The sequence below is a fragment of the Mobula birostris genome, chromosome 7 (assembly GCF_030028105.1).
Source record: "Mobula birostris isolate sMobBir1 chromosome 7, sMobBir1.hap1, whole genome shotgun sequence".
NCBI classification, from domain to species: Eukaryota; Metazoa; Chordata; class Chondrichthyes; order Myliobatiformes; family Myliobatidae; genus Mobula; species Mobula birostris.
The window spans coordinates 148,665,147-148,671,146 of NC_092376.1; positions in this window are offsets into that span (position 1 = coordinate 148,665,147).

Consider the following 6,000-nt stretch of genomic DNA (forward strand, 5'->3'; position numbering starts at 1 on the left):
ACAAATACACAGCACGGATCAACAAAAGGTCGTTTATTGCCACCGGCTGCTGGAGTTGCCAATGTGCAAACTTCTCAGTGATACGATTCCAATTTCGCCAGCAGATCTAGGCAATCTTTCGCCGTAGACCGGTGTTCGTCTAGTATAACCATTTTTTTTGTTGTTGACAAAATGTGGTGGTTACTTGAAAACAAACCAAAACTTGTTAGAGACTGAATATGGTGGTTGTCACTGCATGTCATACTTCTAAAATAATTAAGTTCCAATTTGAAGAAAGCGCATTCAATCCTTTATTACAAAATCAGAAAAGATGAACGATCTTATAGATATAAAAACTAATGAAACTAAAATTGGCGATATAACAAAATAAAATAATTAGCATTCAAATTAGTGAGGTTTGCATATTAAGCAGTCTAATAAGCTCCAATTAGCATAACCAGTGGTCTGATAACGTTCTAATTGGTGGTCAAACTAAATTAGCAGTATAATGATCTAATTAGAGGTCAACAAAAAAGATCACCCCGGTTCTAACTAGACCAAAATGAGCTAAGACAACGCATGAATACATAACCTTACTCATTTGCTTTTACCATGCCCATTACCCACGTGACAAATTACCCATAATAAACACGCAACACAAAATACAATACAGACAGAAAAGATACATGACTTCTACACTACCTATATCATTGGTGCCAATATGTATCAAGGCCTCTAGTTGCTCAGTGGCCCTTTTAGAATGCCACAGACCTGATCTGAGACGTCACTGACCCTGGTACCAGGAAACCATCCAGGTGTCCACTGAATCTCGTGTCTACTCCTCTGACAATGGAACCCACTATCACTACTGCAGTTATCTTCTCCCCACTTTCCCTTTGAGCCACAGCACCAGATTCAGTGCCAGAGACCCGGTTGTTGCAGCTTCCTCCGGTAGATTACAAACCCCCACCCCTCAAAAGTGTCCAAAGCAGTATTCTTATTATTGAAGGAAATGGGAACAGGGGTACTCTGTACTGGCTACCCATTTCCTTTCCTTCTCCTGATTGTCACAGGTACCCACATTCTGCAAACTTAGGGGTGACTACCTCCTTGTGGCTCCTATCTATCACCTCCTTAGTTTCCCATATGAGCTGAAGGTAATCAAGCTGTAGCTCCAGCTCCTTAATATATTCTCTGAGGAGCCGCAGCTTGGTGCACTTAGTATTGATGTGTTTATTTGGGAGGCTGGAGGTCTCCCAGAATTCCCACATCTCACACAAAGAACACCACACAACCTCTGGAGCCAGTCTTACTGCTCAAATTATGTACTAATGAATGAAAAATGAAGGAGAAATTTATCAGATACATACATTACCCAAGCCTTTTCTTACTTAAGCCTGATAAGCTAAAGCCTCCACACTTAGGTCAACTGGCACAATGGCTGATACGCTTGTCTTAGCATTTTTATTTTCCCTTGTTATTGGATCGCTATTCGATTGGGCAACCAGCAAACACTGAAAGCCTGTGAACGCACCTTTTTAAATCTCACTCACGGACCTGTGAGTGGCCTCCTCTCTCGCTCATGCTTCGATTGGGCAGCTGTAAAAATTTTAAGATCTGATAAACTAGAGAAACTCGGGCTATTCATTCTTAAATGGAAACACTTTGTTTGAATTTGTATAAATTGATTAGGAATATAAACTTGTATAGTAGGAAGTGTAGCTCTTAGAGAAGTTGCCTAACTTCCATTGACTTGAATTAATTTAAAACTTGAGTGGTTCCTTTAACAGGGCCAAAACAATTTAATCAGTTTTACATGAGGTTATGGGCTGAAAAACTATCGATTAATTTTAAGATCCAGTCTTTAGCATCTCATTTACAGTAACCTAGACCCTAGTCATCCATTTTGACTAAAATTTTCCATAGATTAGCCTGGAGATTTAAATTTAAATAATGCATTTGAAGATACGCAGAACTTTTGAATAATTTTGAGTACAGTATAACATTTTCCTGCCAAAGTACATTAAACTCTGTAAATAATAAAAACACGATCAACCCCCACAGAAGATTTTAAATCGTTAGGCTTTAATCATGTAGTGATCGTCTTAGTACATGTATTCAATCAATTGAATCATCAAAACTTCAGCAGCCTCCAAATATTCTCAATTAATGATTTCTGTTTGACTTTTGCAGAATCAATTCCAAATTTTAAAAGGCATTTTGACAGGTACTTAGATAAGAAAGCCACAGAGAGAAACTGGCCTAAGGCAGGCAAATGATATTAATGTTGATAGGCATCATGCATACATCTCACAACTTGTACATGTAGTCAATCATACAGTCATGATAGACATATTACCCTAAGGCACTGTGCAACAATGTTTGACACTTACTGTATGTACTTACCTTGCTCTTCCAGGACAAGAAGTACAACACGTCAGTGGGCAGCATGTGTAGTTGCATTTCAGTCACCCTAGAAACACAACGTTCATTGAAATACATTAATTACATGAAAAGATAACTGCAGCTTTATTGACATAGCTAAAGTATGTAAAAGATCAAAAAAAATTTCAAGAAGAGATATTTTGTCACTGCTCATTTAAATAATTAAAAATGCCTTAAAGTTTTACTCTGTCAGTTGACCCACTTAACAGATTCTTTGTACAGTAGGTTTTCAAGTGACCTTGATATCAGGATCAGATTTAATATCACCGGCATATTTATTTTTTACGCTTGGTTCAAAGTCGGCAGCACTGAGCCCCCGAAAGGAGCCGCCGATGCAACCTGCACCTTGGTCATCCCTGAGGCAGCAAGGCTGCGGGACCAGACGGCATCCCAGGGCGGGTACTAGGGGTGTGCGCGGCATAACTGGCTGGTGTGTTTGCAGAGATTTTTAATCTCTCCCTCTACCAGTGTAGAGTGCCATTCTGCTTCAAAACACCCACCATTGTTCCTGTACTTAAAGAGACCAGGGTAACATGTCTGAATGACTGGCGTCCTGTTGCACTCACCGCAATAATAAGCAAACGCTTTGAGAGGCTGGTCAAGGACTACATCTGCAGCATGCTACCACCCACACTGGACCCCCTACAATTTGCCTACTAACAGAATGGACTGACAGATGACTCAATAGCCACAGCTCTACACACCATCCTTACACACGTGGAAAAGAGGGATGCTTATGTGAGAATGCTGTTCTTGGACTACAGTTCAGCATTCAACACCATAATTCCATCCAGGCTTGACAAGAAGCTCAGAGACCTCAGCCTTCACCCTCCCTTGTGCAGCTGGATCTTGAACTTCTTGTCAGATTGCCGGCAGGTGGTAAGAGTGGGCTCCCTCACCTTTGCCCCTCTGACCCTCAGCACAGGAGCCTCCAGGTCTGTGTCTGAAGCCCCCTCCTGTACTCTCTGTACACCCATGACTGTGTCGCCATCCACAGCTCCTAACTGCTAATTAAATTTGCAGATGATACTACATTGATTGGCCTAAGGAGGGTCAGACATCCTGAGCCAATTGCATTTATGATGCAACTGTAACGAAAACCAATTTCCCCCAGGATCAATAAAGTATGACAATGACTATGACTAATCTCAAATAATAATGAGGCAGCCTACAGAGAAGAAGTCATCACCCTTGTTTCGAGACAGATATTTCAGATAAAAACAACAGCGCATGCGCACCAACTTTAATCGTCTGCTCACGAGTGCATGTACAAGTATATCATAACATCCCCCTTTTTATCAAAACAAAGAAAAGGAACAATTGTATTAACAATTAAACTCAATTTCTCTGAAGTCTGTTTTCCAGTGTATTTTCATGGAATTAACTTTCAAGGCATTCATTAATCATGCCTTATGTCTCTTATGCCTGTCACAAATACATACCATTCATTATTTCCGTTTGTATGAGCATATATACAAAATATAAAACATGCTAAAATTTGACTTTAACTTCAAACTACAAACTACACAACCTCAAATAGGACATGGTCCTTCTTTGAGTATAAACATGACATTAAAATGCCAAATAGTGTCACAGACTTATTGTTCAATTGTTCATGCAATTATTCAATGTGGGACAAAGTCTTCTAGATATTGTGGCCTTTTCACTTTGTGGCCAGAACGAGTTTTTACTGTTTTGTCCAAATCCTGTTGTTTGTTATTTGCATGTTTCAACGTTTGTGTTAATGTTTGTGTTGTGTTATTAGCCTCTGCTGGTGTTTGACTGTGTGCATTTGATACGGTAGGCACACTGTGGTCATTGATCTCGGTTGTTTGACCTAGTTTTGCTTTTCAGGCGGTTCCTCAGCCGTCTTTCGTAGATGTGTGCGGTTATGTTGGTAGATCCCAGAAGGGGTTTGAACTACATATGAACGCTCATCAAGGCGCCGACACACAATTGCTTTCTCCCAGTTCTTTTTACCTTGCACCAAGGGTTGCATGCGCACAGTATCCCCTTCGTCGAGTGGGGCAATATCTTTGGCTGATTCGTTGTAATTGCCAGCCTGCTGCTGGACGCGTTGTTTCATACGCTCGCGTTCGCGTACAACTCTGGGTTCCAGTAAACTCGCTGTAGTAGGTGAGAGCGTGCGTGTGCGGCAATTCATCAAACACTGGGCAGGACTCGTGCTGAGCCCTTGCGAAGGTGTGTTGTGATGGTCTAGAAGTGCGAGGTAGGGATCTGCTCGCAATTTGTTGCTCTTTGTGAGGAACCGCTTAGCTGTTTTAACTGCTGATTTAGCCTTTCCCTTCACTTTACTATTTCCAGGGCTGCTACACAAGTGCTCAAAATCCCATTCTCGTGCAAATCTGTGAAACTCCGCTGATGTGTATTGTGGCCCATTATCACTAACCACTTGTGTTGGGCTACCATATCTCGCAAAATGAGCCTTCAATTTGCGAATAACGGCTGCGCTGGTCGTATTGCAAAGAAGATCTACCTCGAAGAAATTGCTGTAGCAATCAACGGTGATGAGGTACTCTTTTCCTTCGAATGTAAACAGGTCGGTACCTATCTTTTCCCATGGCCGAGCAGATACCTCATGACTCATAAGTGATTCTTTCTGCTGACTCGTTTCGTATGTGCAACAAATTCACATGTAGCAATATATTGCTTGATGTCGCTGCTCATGCCTGGCCAAAAAAGACATTCACATGCACCTCTGAGGCATCCTTCTACGCCCAAGTGTGATGAATAAATTCTTTCCTTCATTTGCTTTCACTCACTTTGCGGTATGATGACACGCTCACCTTTGAAGATTAAGCTGTCTTGGACTGCGAGCTCATCCCTATAGCTATAGTAAGGTGTAAGTTGCTCTGGTAGCTTGTCACGTTCGCTCGGCCATCCACTGATGATTACGCGTTTCAGCATCTGTAGTGTGTGTCATCTTTCGCTGTTTCTATGCGAATCTGCTCTAGACGCTCATCGTGGATTGGCAGGTGCGATAACATGTTGACTTCGTCGAAGCTGTTCTCCTGGCCTGGAGTACTGCTAACTGCTCACGATAGCGTATCCGCGAGGTGCATGAGCTTTCCTTGACAGTAGGTGATGTCGAAGTCATAGCTCTGCAGGCGCTTTGGTGCCTTCACTAACGGCTTCTTAACTATCATTTCGAGCGGCTTGTGATCGCTGAGTACTCTTGTGAAGTGGCCAATAGTGTATTGATGAAAACGCTCAAGTGCAAAAATGATTGCGAGCATTTCCTTTTCGATCGCTGCGTAACGCGTTTCTGTGTCCATTAGCACTCCGCTTGCATATGCGATCGGACATCCATTCTGGAGGAGTGCTGCCCCTAGGCCTTTGTTACTGGCGTCACATTGGATGGTTAGCTCTTCCTTAGAATTGTAGTATGCTAACACCGGTGCTTCGGATACCATCCGCTTGATCTTGGAGAGAGCGTTTTACTGCTCAGCTGACCACTCCCATGCTACATCTGGCTTTGTCAGCTGTGTTATTGGTTCATGGGTATCTGAGAGACTTGGGAGGAAACGGCTCAGGTAGTTGACAAATCCGATCAAT